The sequence below is a fragment of the Macrobrachium rosenbergii genome, chromosome 2 (assembly GCF_040412425.1).
Source record: "Macrobrachium rosenbergii isolate ZJJX-2024 chromosome 2, ASM4041242v1, whole genome shotgun sequence".
In the NCBI taxonomy this organism is placed as follows: domain Eukaryota; kingdom Metazoa; phylum Arthropoda; class Malacostraca; order Decapoda; family Palaemonidae; genus Macrobrachium; species Macrobrachium rosenbergii.
In genome coordinates, this window is record NC_089742.1 from 57,401,771 (window position 1) to 57,425,158 (window position 23,388).

Consider the following 23,388-nt stretch of genomic DNA (forward strand, 5'->3'; position numbering starts at 1 on the left):
AACACTTTTATGACGAAAATCCAACACCTCCTATAACGAATACGGCACAAATATATATAAAAAGAAATAGGAAATGTCAAACAGGATGGACATCAATTCCAACCTCATTATCATTTACACATCTACATCCTAAATTAATCATTACATGATCCCAATTTGCATTAAATTACACATATTCACTAATCTTACACGAAGAGCATTAGTTCAGTTTTCTTCACGTTATGGTCCCTTTTTTCACATCTGGGCGATTTATTTCTTGGAGGCTTACAAGACAAATTTAATGGACTTTAGTTATGTTCAATAACAACGTAAGTTCATCGCGAAAATGGGAAAAAGAATCATATGAACTTTAGTGATTTTTCCAATTATCGAAACCTTTCATCCGGGATCTTTGACTACTAATATCATAACCGACTGTTCGGTATATTTTGAAAAGCCCTTCCTGTGTACCGCTTATTAACAATTTTGTCGCCTAACGACGCATTTGTGTGAGTGCATGTGTATATATATAGAGTATGTATGTATGTGCATATATATCAATATATACTGTATATACATGTGTGTATATATGTGTGTGTCTGTGTCTGTACACACACACACATATATATGTATATATATATATATATATATATATATATATATATATATATATATATATATATATATATATATATATAATGAAGAGGAGTGTGTGTGTATGTATGTGTGTATATATATATATATATATATATATATATATATATATATATATATATATATATATATATATATATATATATATATATATATATATATATATATATATATATATATATTACCCATTCTAATTTTACATAACCTTACAGGAACTAATATCTTACTTTTTAGTCTCCATACATGTCAGCATGACTAAGTTCTTAGTTACACACGCTCTCTCTCACTCTCAATATAATTATACTTATTCCAATCTTTATTTTGGGGTTGGGGGGAGGGAGAGGGGGACACAGGAAGCACCTGAATTCCATTCCTGAATAGAACCAAAAGCACTGACATTTAAAAAGGAACCCGAACGTCATAATACCGGTTAAGTGTGGTACGAAGGAGTTCGTCACCAGATATTTCTGGTACAACAAGACCAATGGGTCCATGGAATCCAACCGTCGTGTAATTCCAGTAATCAATTATCAAACATGATAGGCTGCGTTTAATCAGCCGAGTGATACTCAGTACTCAATACAAGTGTATTTACCAATATTAGAGAGGAGCTTTTCCACACGCGGTTTTAAAATCTCTTAAGAAATCATTGATTGCATCTTAGCCTCGACAGTATTGATTGCACTTTCCACGGCATATTTGAAGGGACTTCAGTACGCATGACCAATAATCCATTCATGACTGCAGTACTCCATAAATCAGGGTACACAGTATAAACGTCTGCACACTCACACACGTAAAATAATACAAGCGGATATGCATGAGACAGGTATGTACATTCCAGTCTTATTTGAAAGAGAATACACAGACACACATATATTTATGTATGTATATGTGTGTGTGTGCGTGTGTGTAGGTGTGTGTAAGTACATTCGTATTTACATACATTATATATATATATACATATATATACAGTATATATATATATATATATATATATATATATATATATATATATATATATATATATATATATATATATATATACAGTATATATGGCGGAGGAAATAAAATAGAAATAAAACAGAGACAGTTAAACAAGCTGAAACTGTGGGATGGATTAGTGTACACTGGGAATGCTTGTGGAAGTGATCGTAAAAAATGTAAGAAGGGCAATTTAGCGGTTGAAAAATGGAAAGGACCCTAGAGTTGATGGAACTGCAGGTCACATGCAGCAGTATATAATGGTAATAATGTCAATGAGAGGTTGACCAGGTTGCGTGAGGTATGTCTGGTGGGTAAAAAATTCTGGATATAAAAAGGTCGAAAAAGAATGGTTGCAAGGATTGTATCAAGAGAAACGTGATGGAGGAGTGAATGAATTATAAAAGAACATAACTATTATATATATAAATAAAACAATTTATGGTATGATTTGGACTGAAAAAGTATGACTGAAAACAGAAAAATTGGCAGGGGAAGAGTAGAGTGGGTTTATGCAAGAAAGATATTTGGATGAAGCATATCTTATTAAACACTTGTGAGAGAAGTTTAATATACAAGGAAGACTTAATAAATGGGAGAAGAGCCTAAGAAAAGACAATTTACCATACCTACAAAAATACCTGTACACTGAATTGACAATGCTGAAAATGCTTACGATAAATCAAGGCAACATATTAAGAACAAATATAATAGTCAAAGCAAGGTCATTTATGCAGAGAATTTATGTCACCAAAATATCTATCTAACGTGAAACCTGCATGTACATGTGCTCTCATACACAACTTCGTAATTAGCGGTCGAATTTCAGAGAAACACGTACGGAAACTATTTGAATATAGTTACCCCAATTATCACTACCTCTCTCAGAACCCCTATTTGCCTTACACAGCACCCTAAGGTTGAAAGGAACCCAGTTGAGATACAATGGACTAAGCCTCTTGGGTTTTCGCTTCCAAGGTATATCGACCTGCTGGTTCCTGATAAAGAGAGCCATGCGTTAGTGGTCCTTTGGCTCTTAGGACACTCGCCCAGGTTTCCAGCAGGGCCGGAGGAAGGCTTGTCACTCTACAACTACAGTTCTTTAAAGCATCGGACATAATCTCAAACCTTTAAATTTTAAAGTGTGAAATATCTAATTCTCAAAATCGACCCTAAAATGAGTCGTATATTCCTGCCACTTTAAAGATGAGGGTCAAGAAACCTACTACGGGTCATTACTTCTTTTATGGATGCCATTACTAGTGGATATCCAGTAACAAATGGCACAGGTGATCACCATTTACTCGAGGACAGGGTCCTCAAATGTCGATGCCAAACTGTCGGACTCCCATGACAGGGCAATGAGCTAAAGCCATAGTTAACTTGGAAGGGCTCTACACTGCATGCAAAATAATGACTCTACTTTCATCCCTCTCCAAATCACAAGTAGAACGCGCAAAGTCCCTTACGGCTTTGTACCACATATGATGGTACCGTTCCCCTAGGGGTCGTTAATTATCTCTGCACAATGCTGATTTACAGGTAACATGACTTGGCTGAAGACAAACTCGTCAGGTGTACAAAGATACGGGAACCTGTACCAGCAATACTCTCTGCGCACGCTCACTTCCTGACGGTAACCCAGTGGCATGCACTCCTCATTTTTGATATTATCATTATATATATATATATATATATATATATATATATATATATATATATATATATATATATATATATGTATATATATTAAATATATATACTACCAGTGATCAGAATAATTAGCATGAAAGAAACATATAACTGCAACGCGTATGAATTGTCTTCATGAACCACTTTACCTTCATATTATATATATATATATATATATATATATATATATATATATATATATATATATATATATATATATATATATATCTCTACAACAAAGTAAAAAAATCAGCCAAGTCTTCACCTTGAGTGCCTTTTATGTATTATGAATTACATTACCTTCCTAATACATCATCATCACCGCGCCCGACGCCTTGCGAGGCAAAGGACCCCCTATGCAATTCTGCCACTCACGTCTTTCCTGCGCTTCATCTTCCACAAATAATAACTTATCTCCAGCCTGCCTTCTCAGAGGACTCAACGAAGAAGGTCTACGTCTTCCGACAGGATTCCACCTGACACTATCATGCACTATTATTCTTAATTTTTGTTTACACTGTCATGCATTCATGCACTCTTTCTTGTTTTAACACTATCATACACTCTTAGTTTTTTTACACTATCATGCACTATTCTTCTTAGTTTTTGTAACACTATCATGCACTATTCTTAGTTTTTTAACACTATCATGCACTATTCTTAGTTTTTTTAACACTATCATTCACTATTCTTCTTAGTTTTTTTTAACACCATCATGCACTGTTCTTCTTAAATTTTTTTTTTTTACTCACACCAGTTTTACTTTTGTTACACTTGTTTTCTTCACTTCCAAGAGTTTTATGAACCGTTGAATATGTCTCTGAAGAGAGAGAGAGAGAGAGAGAGAGAGAGAGAGAGAGAGAGAGAGAGAGAGAGAGAGAGAGAGAGAGAGAGAGAGTCGGATAAAAATATCTCTTCGAACGAACAGAGAAGCGAAGAAAGAAACTTGAACTTGTTGCATAAACACTGACATAAGATCTATATGAGCTTTACAGTCTAACAAACAGCATATGCCTCTCGATGTATGAGAAATATAATTTTACTTTACTTATTAATAAAGGTTTATCAACACCTAACCGTTCAAAAACGGAGACCACACTGCAAGAGCACAATGACTGTATGTTTAGTGACTTAATGGGTCGGTCTTCTCGTTTTGACAATAATTATGAGAAAAGCGTGAAAGACCATAGATTTAACTTGTAATGCGAGAGCAGATGACAGGTGACTAAAATACTGCGTATTAGAGAACATACCAGGCATAAATTCAACCAAAATATTAAAAAAAAAACCATAATAAGAATGTACAAAAAAGAAAAGAATGCGAGCTCGGAATCCTGAAATTAGTCTTCTGCTAGATCACGTGTAATAATGGAGAAAAGATGAGACGGCAAGAATAGCGAGGTTCGAAACACAATTCCCTCCTGCGACCACCCAAAATCTAAGAGAGATGACCAAACGAAAGACGACGAATGACTGCACACAAACCGAAAAATTAATCAGAGATCCGGCAAAAAGAAAGAAGGAAAAAAAAAAAAAATCCCAGTACTTCCAAATGATGGCGTAGTGAATCGTCATTAAAGTCCGGCTAGCAAGAACGGATCAGAGAGAGAGAGAGAGAGAGAGAGAGAGAGAGAGAGAGAGAGAGACGGCTGCGCAGCTAAATCATCAAGAGTTGTGGCGCAAGTCTCCTCTGATCTGGGTTTATTTCGCTGCCATCTGGGCACAGCAACGAAATAAAAAAGGAAAAGGAAATCTAAATTAAATTAAAGGCACTCTGCGGCTCGAGCAGATATTAGGGACAAAGACATATGCAGTACTAAACATGGAAGCAAGCAAGGACCGAGATTAAATCTGCTTTTGTTCATATAACAAAACGCATTTTATTTTTTATTTTTATTAATACTAAATATATACTCTTCGTCCTAGTTTAGCAATAACTCCAGATGAAGTTATTGAATCGGGAGAGGTTAGAAAATTTCGTACTGCGGAAACAATTAAGCTTTTAAATAAAAACACGGATTTCTATTTCAAAGGGTAATAGAACTTCAAAATAAACACCATGAAAGAGCTACAATAAAGATTATATTAAAATTTATCCGCTTTTCTCCTAAAATGATTTATAACTCCCAAATGGTAAAACTAAGGTATACTTAACTTACAAATAATGAATGGAATAATAACAAAGTAACAAGTGTTAAAATTCGCGTAGCATTGTACTCTGCGTTGCAAGTTCGCCCAATTTCACATCCATAACTGAAAACGGCTAAAAATAAACTATAGATAGAGGATTTATCCCACATCCGTAAGCTCTTTTGTAGGTAATAAGCTATCACTCCTTGAGGAATTGGCTGCTTTGTCTCTGAGCCCTAAATTGCGAAAAAGAAGAACAGTCAGTGAAATACGGATGTCTCCCCAACCATCAAGAAGGAGGAAATGACATACACTAATGGAGAAGAGCTGAAATAATGGTTCTCCTGTAAATCTACTTCAGACACCAGACGTGTTAGAACCATTATGATCACGTGCCAAAATACCAGCAGCATTAACCACAAAGTCACTTTCCCTGGTTAAGAAACAACCGACGACGAGGATGTGACAGTTGCACAGTTTTTTCAGGAAGAAAACTAAGTGGCAAGACAACCTGTCCGCAAATACAAAGGACGTAATCTACCTTTCACCTCGAAATAACAGATTCTGCTGCTGTAAAGGATATCCAAATACTGAACCTTGGAATGCTGACATCTAGACCAAATTATATCCTTTGGTAAGAATGAAAAAATAAATAAACTGTACACTGCAACATAAATATGAGCGAGGAATCCTTTAAAAGGTCTCGCAATTGATTATTGGTTTCCTTAACTTCAACATTCTATCATCTATCAATATATCGGTTTATTTATAATAAAATAATTCCAAATGCGTATGTGGAAATTTACCTGTACATAAATAAGTACGAAGTCTGTATGGAGGTCATACTAAGCAAAGCGTACAAAGGCGGGGTGGGGAAGGGGGGAATGGGGAGGGGGGGGATTTGGTCAGATTGTATGTTTTAACATCAAAGGTCAACGGCGCATTTGAGAGGTAACGTCTAAAATAGACATTTCTGTGCCTGTACTCAATTAATTTCTTATAAGCTTTCTCATACATAATAAATGTAGTGTACTGAAAATGCCTCCATGCATTTCCCATCTCTTTAACTATATAACTGAGCGTTATAAAGAAAAATCACACGTAGGCCGAGATGCACATTACATACATACACAAATAGTGCATACTCACACATGCACATTGTGTTTGTACGTATGTATATGTGTATTTGTGTGTATAAGTATACATATATATATGTATACGGTATATAATATACACATAAATGCTAAATATGCATACGTGTAAACTGTACATAAGCATGCATACCTGCCTTTCGTAAACGATTACAGAAAGAGAAACAGGACCGTAATCCCACAGCCCCCATCGCCTAGAATAATTTCCACCAAGTGCCCTCCCATAAACACTGCTTTCAAAGCAAATTTCAGTCATACTTAGCAAATCCGCTAAAACCACGCGCCGTGCTTTGGAGCTATTGCAGGAATTCGCCCGGCCTTCGGGGCTTAACAAGTGCCAGGTGTTGAAACCCGTTTCAACAAGTGCTGATTTCGGAGACGAAATTACGATCAAGTGGCAAAAGGAAGAAAAAAAATTAATAGTTTAGCACTGAGAACGACAGCGCCTTTAGCGACGCATGACAGCAGTGCATAGCAATAAAGAATACACAGGAACTTTAAATTTCTCTTATTCAATATGTGTCTTCTCCTTTTAAGAGGTGGTTGCTGTAAAGGGCGTTTACCTTCGGTTTCCAAAGAGTTGTTTTACGGTGATTCTGTTAGTCCCACGACATCATCTACGCCCAATGTTACCCACAACAGTTGCCTAACCACCAGGTACATAATTCATAGCATAGGTCTCCAAAGGCAGAAGGGATTTTTCAAGACACTGGTGATGGAACTTTGTGCAAAGGGAAAAAAATTTTTTTTGAATTCTTATAATTTTGTGTTTCTCAGAGTGAAGTTAGCCTAACTGTCTTGATACTTTGACCTTTGTATCAGTTGGCTCACACTTTACGAAATAATGAACACGTAGGCGTTGTGTTGACTAAATAATTGAGACATACCTATTGACACGCAGACGGACGGACGATCTTCTTTTATGTAAGTATATGTATTAACGCTGACCTTTGTACGAAGCTCGACAGCAATCCTTTAAACCGATTACGAGGAGTTGCAATGAGAAGGGAACTATGTCAAGCATGCTGACAGACACACAGACAGACAGGAATACAGCTGGACAATATCCATTTGTGCACGTGATGGCAAGATAGGACATACATAAATACAGACATTCTATGTTCATGCACATATGCATGATTATCTAACTTTACACCAAGTCTGATTAGCCTGAAATCAAACCAAGTCTGTAGGACGAGTTCCAGTCAAAAGGCAAGCTGACCAACCAGGCTGATAGACAAACAAAAACACGAACAAGCTGACAGACAATCAGACCTCCGCATGCATGACTAAGCATCATGGTCTACTTTTCCATTCGTTTGGCTGGAGGAGCCAAGCTCACAAAGTAACCGTGACATACACACTGATAGGCAGAGAGGACAGACATACTTACACTCTCTTTCTGTGCACAATTAAATATGAAGGTCTATCTCTGTACTAAATTTCCTTCTGCGCACAATTAAGCATGAGGGGTCTGTCTCTGTACTAAATTTCCGTCTGTGCACAATTAAGCATGGGGGGTCTGCCTCTGTACTAAATTTCCTTCTGTGCACAATTAAGCATGAGGGGTTTGTCTCTGTATTAAATTTCCTTCTGTGCACAATTAAGCATGAGGAGGGTCTGTCTCTGTACTAAATTTCCTTCTGTGCACAATTAAGCATGAGGGGGTCTTTCTCTGTGCTAAATTTCCTTCTGGACAATTAGCATGAGGGGTTTGTCTTTATACTAAATTTCCTTCTGTGCACAATTAAGCATGAGAGTCTGTCTCAATACTAAAATTTCCTTCTGTACTGTTCATGAGGGTTTGTCTCTGTACTAAATTTCCTTCTGTGCACAATTAAGCGCATGAGGTCTGTGTCTGTGCTAAATTTCCTTTGTGTGCACAATTAAGCATGAGGGGTTTGTCTCTATACTAAATTTCCTTCTGTGCACAATTAAGCATGAGAGGTCTGTCTCTGTACTAAATTTCCTTCTGTGCACAATTAAGCATGAGGGGTCTGTCTCTGTACTAAATTTCCTTCTGTGCACAATTAAGCATGAGGGGTCTGTCTCTATACTAAATTTCCTTCTGTGCACAATTAAGCATGAGGGGTCTGTCTCTGTGCTAAATTTCCTTCTGTGCACAATTAAGCATGAGGGGTCTGTCTCTGTACTAAATTTCCTTCTGTGCACAATTAAGCATGAGGGGTCTGTCTCTGTACTAAATTTCCTCCTGTGCACAATTAAGCATGAGGGGTTTGTCTTTATACTATATTTCCTTCTGTGCACAATTAAGCATGAGGGGTCTGTCTCTGTACTAAATTTCCTTCTGTGCACAATTAAGCATGAGGGGTCTGTATCGGTACTAAATTTCCTTCTGTGCACAATTAAGCATGAGGGGTCTGTCTCTGTACTCAATTTCCTTCTTTGCACAATTAAGCATGAGGGGTCTGTCTCTGTAATAAATTTCCTTCTTTGCACAATTAAGCATGAGGGGTCTGTATCTGTACTAAATTTCCTTCTGTGCACAATTAAGCATGAGGGGTCTGTGTCTGTGCTAAATTTCCTTCTGTGCACAATTAAGCATGAGGGGTCTGTCTCTGTACTAAATTTCCTTCTGTGCACAATTAAGCATGAGGGGTCTGTATCTGTACTAAATTTCCTTCTGTGCACAATTAAGCATGAGAGGTCTATCTCTGTGCTAAATTTCCTTCTGTGCACAATTAAGCATGAGGGGTCTGTATCTGTACTAAATTTCCTTCTGTGCACAATTAAGCATGAGGGGTCTGTGTCTGTGCTAAATTTCCTTCTGTGCACAATTAAGCATGAGGGGTTTGTCTCTATAGTAAATTTCCTTCTGTGCACAATTAAGCATGAGAGGTCTGTCTCTGTACTAAATTTCCTTCTGTGCACAATTAAGCATGAGGGGTCTGTCTCTGTACTAAATTTCCTTCTGTGCACAATTAAGCATGAGGGGGTCTGTCTCTATACTAAATTTCCTTCTGTGCAATTAAGCAAGTGTCTCTAAGCAATGAGAGGGTCTGTATCTGTACTAAATTTCCTTCTGTGCACAATTAAGCATGGTCTGTCTCTGTACTAAATTTCCTTCTGTGCATGAGGTTTTGTCAATTAAGCATGCACAATTAAGCATGAGGGGTCTGTCTCTGTACTAAATTTCCTCCTGTGCACAATTAAGCATGAGGGGTTTGTCTTTATACTATATTTCCTTCTGTGCACAATTAAGCATGAGGGGTCTGTCTCTGTACTAAATTTCCTTCTGTGCACAATTAAGCATGAGGGGTCTGTATCGGTACTAAATTTCCTTCTGTGCACAATTAAAGCATGAGGTCTGTCTGTACTCAATTTCCTTCTTTGCACAATTAAGCATGTCTAGGGTCTGTCTCTGTACTAAATTTCCTTCTAAATTTCCTTCTTTGCACAATTAAGCATGAGGGTTTGTCTCTATAGGTCTGTATCTGTCTAAATTTCCTTCTGTGCACAATTAAGCATGAAGGGTCTGTGTCTGTGCTAATTTCCTTCTGTGCACAATTAAGCATGAGGGTCTGTCTCTGTACTAAATTTCCTTCTGTGCACAATTAAGCATGAGGTCTGTATCTGTACCTAAATTTCCTTCTGTGCACAATTAAGCATGAGGTCTGGTCTATCTCTGTGTCTACTATATTTCCCTTCTAAGCAAGGGTCTGTCTCTGCACAATTAAGCAGGGGGTCTGTATCTGTACTAAATTTCCTTCTGTGCACAATTAAGCATGAGGGTCTGTCTCTGTGCTAAATTTCCTTCTGTGCACAATTAAGCATGAGTCTGTGGTCTGTCTCTGTACTATGAATTTCCTTCTGTGCACAATTAAGCATGAGGGTCTGTATCTGTACTAAATTTCCTTCTGTGCAATTAAGCATAGGATTTCCTTCTGTGCAATTCTATCTGTGCTAAATTTCCTTCTGTGCACAATTAAGCATGAGGGGTTTGTCTCTCTACTAAATTTCCTTCTGTGCACAATTAAGCATGAGGGGTCTGTCTCTATACTAAATTTCCTTCTGTGCACAATTAAGCATGAGGGGTCTTTCTCTGTACTAAATTTCCTTCTGTGCACAATTAAGCATGAGGGGTCTGTCTCTGTACTAAATTTCCTTCTGTGCAAAATTAGGCATGAGGGGTCTACTTCTGTACTAAATTTCCTTCTGTGCACAATTAAGCATGAGGGTCTATCTCTGTACTAAATCTGAATGAGACTCCTCCAACCGTGTGGAAATTACAATAAGAATGTCAGTGTGAAAGACATAATGACGGACAGTCAGTCACACTGTTAGAGGGCTAGTCTTTCAACAACATATAGTAAGCATGATGGTGTACCTTTATGCCAAGTTTGATTGAAATCCCTTCCACTCTAAGTGAAGTTGCGACAGCAATGTAACAGTGACACACACACTAACGGGGTGACAAACGATTATGGCAGACACAAGGATTCTCTCTCGTGCAAATCTATCAATGATAGTCTACCGCTGCATCAAGTTTGATTAAAATCTCTCCAACTATGGCACGAGAAAAGTAACAAACATGTAACCATCTCCCTTCATGAACCTCTAAGCAAGATAAGTCTACCTTTGCGACAAGTTTGACAAAAATCCATTCACCCGTTAAAGAGGAGTTGCGACGACAGGGTAAGCGTGACAGACACCGTGACGGACACAGACAGAGAAACAGAGGGAAAATCTATAGTCCTTTCAACCATGAAAATCACAGGTTATAGCCTAGGAGAAGTTCCTATGTGATCATCAAGAGAGTGATTCAACTCCATAACTGGCATCACAACGCCAGTGGTCAACAATGAGAGAGAGAGCACCTAAACTAAAGTAAAAATGCACTTCGGCGCAATCGAGTTTTCTGTACAGTTGCTACAGCGTATAGTCAAGGCCACCGAAAGCAGATCTATCTTTCGGTGGTCTCGGTATAATGCTGTATGAGCCGCGGCCCATGAAACTTTAACCACGGCCTGGTGGTGGCCTATCCTATATCGTTTCCAGAAGCACGATTATGACTAACTTTAACCTTAAATAAAATAAAAACTACTGAGGCTACAAGGCTGCAATTTGGTATGTTTGATGACTGGAGGGTGGATGACAACATACCATTGCAGCCCCTCAGCCCTCAGTGGTTTTTAAGATCTGAGGGCGGACAGAATAGAGTGCGAACGGACAGACAAAGCCGACACCATAGCTTTCTTCTACAGAAAACTAAAAACGGCATGATGATCAATCTCGTTCACCCCGATGGAAGTTAATCAAACTCGATTCGAATCACGAAGCGGAGGAGAGGAATGGAATTCGGCGGGCCTCTACACCCGGGTCACGTACCGCACAAGATGTATTACAGGAGCAAAGCTGAAGCTGGCTACGTGTGACAGGGATCCGGTAACTTGATTCTTGAACATCCTTCACCCCGCCAAAGGGTAAATATAATATACTGCAGAAACGAACTCCGGTAGCTTTTATTTTTATCATTTTTTATAACTAAATTTTTGTATATCTACTGTATATTTTCGTTACCAATACAAATTTTTCATAAACCTTATATTATTATTATTATTATTATTATTATTATTATTATTATTATTATTATTATTATTATTATTATTATTATTATTATTATTATTATTATTATTATTCAGAAGAGGAACCCTATACATACAGAACAAGCTCACAGGAGCCACTGACTTGAAATTCAACATTCCAAGGATTTTGGTGTTCATTTGAAAGACCTAATAGGAAGTAATAGGAAATACAGGAAGAAGAGATCAGTTATTAAAAATGAAAAAAATAAAACAAATTAATAATTACATAAAAATGCAAATAAGTTATTAAAATGCAAAGAGAATTGTCTCCGAGTAGTAATGCAATGAATCTTGACTTGAACTTTTGAGATTCCAATAGCACAACATCCTCTGGGAGGCTGTTCCACAGTTCATACAATAAAACCTGTTAACTAGATCAAATTATCTACATCACCGCCAATGAGCTTTGACTGAAGTTGGATAAACCTTTTATAATCGTTTTTATTTCTAAAAGCCTTTGGTTCAACATAATATTCCCCCAGGGATGGATCAGAATTCCAAGAACCCTTTAACTGTATTAATTACTCGTTACGCTCACATCTTTTAATCATTTCTTTCTTCATTTACTTATTCGCGTTCATTTCTAGCATGTCTTCGATGTGAGCACTTGGTGGTCAATCATGCGCGCCTTCCCATTATAACAGTACATAAAACTTGATGGTTTGCAATCAGTAAATTCGAAAGTTCGATTAGCGTTGTATAATAAAAGAACAATTAGACATGCGGATTCACCGACAACTCAAAATATAATACATTATGCCAATAATCCCATTACGAAAATACAGAATTATCATATATAAAACAACACTTTGTTCAGCAAGCGTGCACAGATAAGCGTATAATAAACAAATTTAAAAAAATTAAAAATTAACGACACACAACTGATATATAAATATATAGCACAATATAGAAAAACACACATGCATGAAAGCAAGCACCACCCCTTAAGAAAATTAACACGTGCTCTACCTTAACTGAAAGAACACTCAACCAAGGCAACGCCCTGATATCCAAGACAAAGAGCCCAAAGAATGATTAAAAGTCACCAGAGTGATTTTTATTTGAAAAAAAGTTAAATATACCTTAGTTTAACCAGGCCATTCAGCTGATTAACAGCTCTCTTAAGGCTGGCCCGAAGGATTAGACTTATTTCACGTGGCTAACAACCAACTGGTTACCTAGCAACGTGACCTACAGCTTATATTACAAGCTGTGCACAAACCATGAGCAGCAATTTTCAACAAAGCAAAATTAGTAGAAATATTTATCATTTATCACTTGCAAGATTATAGACTAAGCCAATGAATGTTACACTACACACTACACACACATTCATCCAATAACTGATTCCATACGAGCACAGTATTTCCACTTGGAATAATATTTTGCTTTCTTGCAAGTGTCGGTAACTTGTAAAGTAAACTGCAATGGTAGCCATGGTCAAAATCCTACTGCACTCTCATTTGCAGACACTCTCTGATCTCCTATCCTCGCTCTAACCTCCTTACATGTATATTCAGAGTTCTCTTAACAACTACGATTTTCTTTCGGGGAGACGAGGCCAGCCTTCGAAAACTTTCTTTCTGACATCTACAAGGTTATGGGGTGAAGATCTGGGTCAGGGTCTTGAAAAATGCAACAGAATCAACAATTATTCACATCAATCTATCACTTTCCAGCCAGGTTTTACATACGAATTTTCAGGTCTAACTTGCTTTTCTTCTTTAGTCCATGGACTACATACCGTACAGCACACCTCTATTGCCACGCACCAAAAACACTTTATTGCATTATCCTCGACGCTAATTTTGTTCTGAGCATTAAACTGGCAATCAACAGAGAGTAATTAGAAATGCAATTGACGTTTGCAACTCGTATATGCGGGAACCTACAAATTTTCAGAGATAAAAATTACGGCATGGTACATTTGTTCACAATTTTTTTTCCAGATCTAATTGTGACAAATTTTGACTCAAAGGTAAATAGAACAATTATCTTACCGGGACCCAAGGGTAAGAAGGAAAATATTGGGGGAAAAAGAGAGGAACGTGAGGATTCACCTAAAATAAATATGCCATACCCCACACCCCCCAAACCGTCATCCCTCCCCCCCAAAAAGGACGATTATAAGAATTGGGGAATACGGCAACAGGGAGAAACAATGGAGCAATTTGCGTTCGTGGACATATCAAAGCTAGTGGCGGATCTTTTCTCATTACTGTAATTTCATTGTGCTTAATTCTAGCTTACTGATGTGGCCTTTGGAAGCGTCGTTGGCCACAAAATTTCCAAGTATTTATAGTTTTTCTTTAACTATAATAACAGAAATAGTAATGATTTTTAGACTAAAGGTGAAAATGCTTATTAAAAAATACTAAGAACAATGCAAACATTAAAAAAAGTCACTTAAAGATCACAGACAAAGTTTCACTACCTCGAGGTGCCTTGGTATATAAGCACATCTACCCCAGGGTTCAAGGTCTACGTATATCCCGTACTAGTCTTAGCAGGTATTAACCCGGTGTGTATCCAACTTTCCCAGGTGCTAGTACTAAACGTAGCGGAAGATCCTTGGGACACCGTGTTTAATACTAGCCCCTCGGGGACCAAAGTATAATATACGCCCATTTCTATATTGTTTGGTGGACAAATTATTTTAATAAACGATATCTTCGTGCGGCCGTCTACTTTACTTAGCATGGGTTACCCTGGACTTTGACAAAGGTGAATACATACCGGGTTAATATCGCCTTGGTATGCTCAAGTCCGAAGTCTAGGTTCACTCTGGTTCAAAACCTACGTACATACTGGTCAGTTTCACTCTGCTCTGAGGCCTCGGTCTAAATATAATCCGGTCCGTAATTCCAGGTTTATTGAGGAATAAATGTCTAAAAGCTCATCCTAACCCTTACCGAACACCAGAGATGAATCTCTACGTCGTTCAGAGCAAATGTAATGTAATATTATAGATTGCAAACATCTTCCAACATGATTAGCATAATTACCTAACTAAGGGGCGACATGCGCGGTTCTATTTACAAACAGCAGGATTCTGCAGTTTTATCTAAACTAATATCAGTGACAATAATTAAACTAATAAAAAGTTCTATTTCCAATTCCAAACCCTGATCCACATTACTATTAACCACCCCAACAAGCACAGACAATATTTTTAAAAACGATAAAACCTTTATTATTGGTATTCACAAGAAACGGAACTTTTCACCAAATTCCACTAAACCCTGTCAATTATTTTCCTGTATTATGGCAGAACTTCGAACTTATCATCTGACATTTAGCCAATTCCTCCAAAATGTTTATAACATCTCTAGGTCGCTGGATGAATGTTGTCGGTAATTTTTTCATTAAATTTGGGAATTACTATTCCACGTAATACTGATAACGTGAATTTGATAACCTGCTTTTAGATGTTAATCTCTAAATTGATGTCTTCAAGAAGTTTTATCAGATTCCCTTCGTTTTTACATGCAAAATTACTTAGACATCGACAAATGGGTGGAATGAGAGCCTAACAGAACCAAATCAACTTGATCAGCGTAGGTCACAAAATCACCAAAATATCAAGTAACAGTTATAAAAAGTCTTATAAAAAGGAAAGAGAGTTATAAGAAGTCTTTATAGAATGGAAAGAGACTTATATGAAGTCTTTATAGAATGGAAAGAGAGTTGGAAGCATAGAATGGAAAGAGAGTTATATGAAGTCTTTATAGAATGGAAAGGGAGTTGGAAGAAGTCTTTCTAGAATGCAAAGAGAATTATAAGAAGTCTTTATAGAATGGAAAGAGAGTTGGAAGAAGTCTTTATAGAATGGAAAGAGAGTTGGAAGAAGTCTTTATAGAATGGAAAGAGAGTTGGAAGAAGTCTTTATAGAATGGAAAGCGAGCTGGAAGAAGTCTTTATAAAATGGAAAGTTGGAAAAAGACTTTATAGAATGGAAAGAGTTGGAAGAAGTCTTTACAGAATGGAAAGGGAGTTATAAGAAGTCTTTATAGAATGGAAAGAGAGTTGGAAGAAGTCTTTATAGAATGGAAAGAGTTATGAGAAGTCTTTATAGAATAGAAAGAGAGTATGGAAAGAGAGTTATAAGAAGTCTTTATAGAATGGAAAGAGAGTTATATGAAGTCTTTATAGAGTGGAAAGAGAGTTATAAGAAGTCTTTACAGAATGGAAAGAGAGTTGGAAGAAGTCTTTATAGAATGGAAAGAGTTATGAGAAGTCTTTATAGAATAGAAAGAGAGTATGGAAAGAGAGTTATAAGAAGTCTTTATAGAATGGAAAGAGAGTTATATGAAGTCTTTATAGAGTGGAAAGAGAGTTATAAGAAGTCTTTACAGAATGGAAAGAGAGTTATATGAAGTCTTTATAGAATGGAAAGAGTTGGGAGAAGGCTTTAAAGAATGGAAAGAGAGTTATAAGAAGTCTTTATAGAGTGGAAAGAGTTATGAGAAGTCTTTATAGAATGGAAAGAGAGTATGGAAAGACAGTTATAAGAAGTCTTTATAGAATGGAAAGAGAGTTATATGAAGTCTTTATAGAATGGAAAGAGAGTTGGAAGAAGTCTTTATAGAATGGAAAGAGAATTATGAGAAGTCTTTATAGAATGGAGTTGGAAGAAGTCTTTATAGAATGGAAAGACAGTCACATGAAGCCTTTACAGAATGGAAAGACAGTTACATGAAGTCTTTAAAGAGTGGAAAGAGAGCTGGAAGAAGTCTTTATAGAATGGAAAGAGAGTTATAAGAAGTCTTCATAGAATGGAGAGAGAGTTGGAAGAAGTCTTTATAGAATGAAAAGAAAGTTATATGATGTCTTTATAGAATGGAAAGAGAGTTAGAAGAAGTCTTTATAGAATGGAAAGAGTTATATGATGTCTTTATAGAATGGAAAGAGAGTTATAAAAAGTCTTTATAGAATGGAAAGTGTTATATGAAGTCTTTATAAAATGGAAAGAGAGTTATATGAAGTCTTTATAGAATGGAGAGAGAGTTGGAAGAAGTCTTTATAGAATGGAAAGAGAGTTATATGAAGTCTTTATAGAATGGAAAGAGAATTGGAAGAAGTCTTTAAAGAATGGAAAGAGAGTTATAAGAAGTCTTTATAGAATGGAAAGAGTTGGATGAAGTCTTTATAGAATGAAGAGAGAGTTATAAGAAGTCTTTATGGAATGGAAAGAGAGTTATATTTACAGAATGGAAAGAGAGTTATATGAAATCTTATAAAATGGAAAGGGAGTTTTAAGAAGTCTTACAAAATGGAAAGGAATTATATGAAATTTTATAAAATGAAAAGAAAGTTTTAAGACGTCTTTGTAAATGAAAAGGGAGTTATAGGAAGTCTTCGTAAAATGGAAAGGGAGTTATAAGAAGTCTTTATAAAATAAAAAGGGGGTTATAAGAAGTTTTTATAAAATGTAAAGGGAGTTATAAGAAATCTTTATAGGATGGAAAGGGAGTTATAAGAAGTCTTTATAAAATGGAAAGGGTATTATTGGAAGAACTTCATAAAATGGAAAGAGAGTTATTAGAAGACTTTATAAAATGGAAAGGGAGTTATAAGAAGTCTTTATAAAATGGAAAGAGAGTTAGAAGAAGTCTTTATAAAATGGAAAGAGAGTTAGAAGAAGTCTTTATAAAATGGAAAGGGAGTTATAAGAAGTCGTTATAAAATGGAAAGGACGTTATTAGAAGACTTTATAAAATGGAAAGGGAGTTATTACAAGACTTTATAAAATGGAAAGGGAGTTATAAGAAATCTTTATAAAATAGAACGGGGATTATATGAAGTCTTTATAAAATGGAAAGGAAGTTATAAGGAGTCTATATAAAATGGAAAGGGGGTTATAAGAAATCTTTATAAAATAGAAAGGGGGTTATAAGAAGTCTTTATAAAATGGAAAGGGAGTTATAAGAAGTCTTTATAAAATGGAAAAGGCGTTATTAGAACTTTATAAAATGGAAAGGGAGTTATTAGAAGACTTTATAAAATGGAAAGGGATTATAAGAAGTCTCTATAAAATGGAAAGAGAGTTAGAAGAAGTCTTTACAAAATGAAAAGAAAGTTATAAGTCTTTATAAAATGGAAAGGGAGTTATTAGAAGACTTTATAAAATGGAAAGGGAGTTATTAGGAGACTTTATAAAATGGAAAGGGAGTTATTAGGAGACTTTATAAAATGGAAAGGGAGTTATAAGAAGTCTTTATAAAATGAAAAGGGAGTTATAAGAAGTCTTTATAAAATGGAAAGGGAGTTATAAGAAGTCTTTATAAAATGAAAAGGGAGTTATAAGAAGTCTTATAAAATGGAAAAGGAGTTGTATGAAGTTTTATAAAATGAAAACGGAGTTATAAGAGGTCTTATTAAATGGAAACGGAGTTATCTGAGGTCATAAAATGGTAAGAGTTTATATGAAGTCTTGTAAAATGGAAAAGGTTATAAATAAAAACGGGGCGACAAATTTCCTAAACGCAGCTTCGAAATTATTCTATTACAAAGAGGATGACATGTAATTACTGAGCAATAAAAAGAATTACGTAATTAATGTACAACAGAAAGAGTTCAACATGTAACTATAAAACAGAAAGAGTTCTCGTGTAATTATTACACAATGACTGACGAACAATAATTAAGTCGAGAAAGAACATGTAGCCAACACGCACGAACCACTTAATGCCTCCATCAAAAGACTTAAATCCACAAACTAAACCTAATTATTAATGTCTTCATCATTACGAAAATTTACTTGGGATTACTAGTGATTAAACAACATTACATTTCATAATCAATTTTTATTAAATAACTTATATTAGTTATATATACTTTTCTTTACGACATGCATCACGTGTAAGGCCAGCATGTCGCTCACGATTAATAATATTAGCTTATGCACTGCTCTAATAATAATGAAAACTGATACCGACCTTCTTTTAAACAGAGCTCTCGAGGATCATTAACCAAACATGGAAACTGTCTCGGCAAAAACTACAATGCAAGTAAATTAGGAACACAATATCTTTTGCAAAAGTCCTGCCTCAGATGTCGCTTAAATTCAACCACAGCTGTGAGACATAAATGATCCGATTAACAGTAAACAAATAAATACAAATAAAAAGAAACTATAAAGAAAATGCTCTCTCGATATCCAAGGAACAAATAAAAGAAGTAAACATGAAAAGACAAAGTAACGAGATAACACCGAAACGAACTGAAAAGAAAAGAGAAAAAAGAATAACCTCACTCAATGAAATCAAGACCAACAGACACACAGACAGACAAACCGGCCCACAAAGAGACGAAACAAACACGACGAAATACGACACCGTTCCAGAAACCCGAAATTCCAAGGAGCTTAAAAACGTGGAGCGGAATTTCTGAGATCGCCATAAAAAAGCCCAAAAAGAGACGGGGGGATGAGTGCGCCGAGGGAGCAATATTCCCGGGAATATAGTGGGAATTTGCAGATGAAAATTCAAGAGCCGGAATGATGAAATTCCAGGTATTCCCGAGGTAACGTTCTTTTACCTTTTTAGGCATGCAATATTTCATTTTTCTAACCGTGTTATCTTGATTCCAAGGTGACGACAAGTTATGTAAATTATGATACAATGGTGAGAAAGGAATAAGACGCGGCCACGCGACATTTTAAACCACTACCATGAATGAAAAAAAATGTCCTATCTTTTCTTTTTTGTTACGGGAATGTTAACTTTATTGTTTTCTTTTATACCTCAAGTTCTATTACACCTTGCTTCACTATAATTTAAAGAAAGATACTGCGATTTCAAGGACGATTACGTTGTTTACCATTCTAAAAGATAAACACATTTATTTTCATTATCATGGCTACAATATATCAGCTAATAGTCGTTTCTTCTTTGGCATGAATTCAAGTGAAGACACCCTTTCGTTCAGGAGCCCTTTGATGATTGAGGTGAGTCAGAAAGAGTAACTTTCCCATGAACTCCATATATTACATACAAGAACAATTTATTTAATAAAAAAAACTTTAAACTAAAATTGACTAATAAATGGAATAAACAAGGACCGAAAGGAAGGCCTACAAAAATAAAGAAGGATGATGATGATGATGATTATACAAATATCAGTGAATTCTACTTCCAAAATCCACTGTCGCATGGTGAAGCTGGTGATAATAAAAAAAAAATCACAGGGAAAAAAGTAAAGCATGCATACATCACCAACATACGATAAGTAAAAAAAAAATAATAATAAAAACATATCAAGCAGACACACAAAAATAGCTGTCACAGAGAAGGCAGGATTTCCTTTGGACGATATCTTACATTTCTTCCTGACAGGAAAAATAAAATAAAGCAACCAGCTAAGTTGGACTCAACATAATACCAAAAGCAACAAGAGAGAAAAAGAGAGAGAATCGTATCAAGACTGTACCTTCCTTCTTCGATGACTGCCAACTTCCCTGTTCCCGTATTTTTCGTGACATACCTGCAACATAAAGAAAAACCATCTTTTAAAAACTAACAAAATAAAGAAAAACCATCTTTTAAAAACTAACAAAATAAAGAAAAACCATCTTTTAAAAACTAACAAAATAAAGAAAATCCATCTTTTAAAAACTAACAAAAGAAAGAAAAACCATCTTTTAAAAACTAACAAAGTAAAGAAAAACCATCTTTTAAAAACTAACAAAATAAAGAAAAACCATCTTTTAAAAACTAACAAAATAAAGAAAACCCATCTTTTAAAAACTAACAAAATAAAGAAAACCCCCCTTTTAAAAACTAATAAAATAATGAAAATCCATCTTTTAAAAACTAACAAAATAAAGAAAAACCATCTTTTAAAAACTAACAAAATAAAGAAAAACAATCTTTTAAAAACTAACAAAATAAAGAAAAATCATCTTTCAAAAACTAACAAAATAAAGAAAAACCATCTTTTAAAAACTAACAAAATAAAAAACCATCTTTCAAAAACTAACAAAATAAAGAAAAACCATCTTTCAAAAACTAACAAAATAAAGAAAACCCCCCTTTTAAAAACTAACAAAATAAAGAAAAACCATCTTTCAAAAACTAACAAAATAAAGAAAAACCATCTTTTAAAAACTAACAAAATAAAGAAAAACCATCTTTCAAAAACTAACAAAATAAAGAAAAACCATCTTTCAAAAACTAACAAAATAAAGAAAACCCCCCTTTTAAAAACTAACAAAATAAAGAAAAACCATCTTTCAAAAACTAACAAAATACTTCTGTGTGATGAATCAAAGTTACGTATTTTTCTCGCCTGCTTCTTTGTCGAGGACTAATTACATTTTTAGTTAATATACGATAACCTGTTCATTGCTTAATTTTCTCCCTTGACTAAACTTCAAGAAGGCTGCTTCTGCTCCTGCTCCTTTTTGCTTGTCATGTCGCAAGCAGAGGAACCATCAAAATATCAACCGGTCCAAAACAGGTATGACAGGTAGGTAGGTAATGAGTCAGAATATGGCGATCATTCAGTCAAAACTACTTTCTGTTTTAAGCGATAAGCGAATTCGGGCTTGCTTGCTTGCTGGCTTCATAAATTGCGAAGTGAAACTGACAGTCGTTTACAGAAATATCACGACTGCTACCCGTCCCTGATGAGGTTTATTTTTGATTCAGTATCTGAAGGACTGCTCTGAAGCCGGCTCCCATTTGGAGGAAAAGGCTTATGCGCAAGCGTGTGTGTTTTTGTAGGTCCTATATAACCTCAGGTGGTTACTGAAAAATTAACCAATAATGCATGCGATAACTTCGCTTCCACATCAAACGGCATCAAAAACATCATAATAAAAATACAATTGAGGGTGAGAATGCTACAACTATTTTACGAGTAACAATATTACTTCTAAAAACACTGGCTAAACTGGTAAAAACCTCAAAACATTTTTAAAGTAAGCTGCCTTGACATTTATAATTAAGACACCGATCAAATTCATATGGTTGTCAACCTCCTAAGAATCACAAGGTACAATAAATAACGCGCAATACGCTGAAGCGCAATTAACCCAGCTAATTAGTCACGCAAAAGGCCCATGAGGGGAAACCAATGTGCCCATAGGCCTACGAGAAATAATACAAATATCGGGAATGAAAAATCATATAGTCTTACTCATACAAAGGATGCAATTAAGACAGACATATACTTGATTGATATTTGTCTAACTTGCCAATTGACATAAATGTTACTTTAGTTAAATTCAGGCAATCTACTTTATTATATATCATTACCATTAATAGAATGCAATAATAGGTTGTGCTACAAACTGTAGTTCAAGTGACTTTGTCAATGAAGCACTGCAAAGCCATATTGATGCACAACTCTTGTTATGACGCCAACGTTGTTTTTTTGCAGACTATTGTCATTATTCAGACGATGAACCCTATTCATATGGAACAAGCCCACAGGGGCCATTGGCTTGAAATTCAGGCTCCCAAAGAATATGGTGCTCATTAGGAAGAAGTAAGAGGAGGTAAAAGGAAATACAGAAAGAGGAGACCTCACTTATTAAAATAAGAAAAATTAAATTCATAAATTAATAAATAGATAAAAGCTTTGATCAGAGTATGTTGGGCAACACCTAACTTAGCTTCTTAGAACGACAGCCAATTCCGGGTGATTGCAAACAAAGCAGTTTCACACAGAGGTAGTAGGCTGGCAGGTAAGGTTAGCAACAGATAATTGTATTTCTGTCTATCACTTACCAGGCTTCTCTGATCCGAAGCACTATATGGATAAATGAGATGTTCTTTGTCCTCATGAATAAAATGTACACAACCCAGACGAGGGAAATCAAACAATTTAGGGACTAACGTACAGTAGATCTTACATAGTCAAACGAATTTGGTTAATTAATTTTAAAGGTATTCTTTTCTCTAATGATGTAACTCTAATATAAGAATACATACAAACATATTAACGTTTAGATTTTGTACTTATAGAGACAAACACACATACATATACATATATATATATATATATATATATATATATATATATATATATATATATTATATATATATATATATATATATATATATATATATATATATATATATATATATATATAATATATATATATATATATATATATATATATATATATATATATAATCATGCATACGACTTTCCCCCTTGGAAGAGCTTCAGAAGATGCAACAGAT

At 35.3% G+C, this 23,388-nt stretch overlaps 1 long non-coding RNA gene across 3 annotated transcripts in view; it reads right to left on the reverse strand.

Moving 5' to 3' along the window:
- LOC136847427 (uncharacterized) overlaps window positions 1-23,388 on the reverse strand; it is a 475,998-nt gene that overhangs the window by 379,932 nt on the left and 72,678 nt on the right. Inside the window, exon 2 of one of the 3 annotated variants that reach the window (XR_010855744.1) lies at window positions 20,627-20,680. The exons of the other annotated variants lie outside the window; for them this stretch is intronic. This is a non-coding gene — a long non-coding RNA (uncharacterized lncRNA). The remainder of the gene's footprint in view (window positions 1-20,626; window positions 20,681-23,388) is intronic. 3 annotated transcript variants of the gene reach the window in all.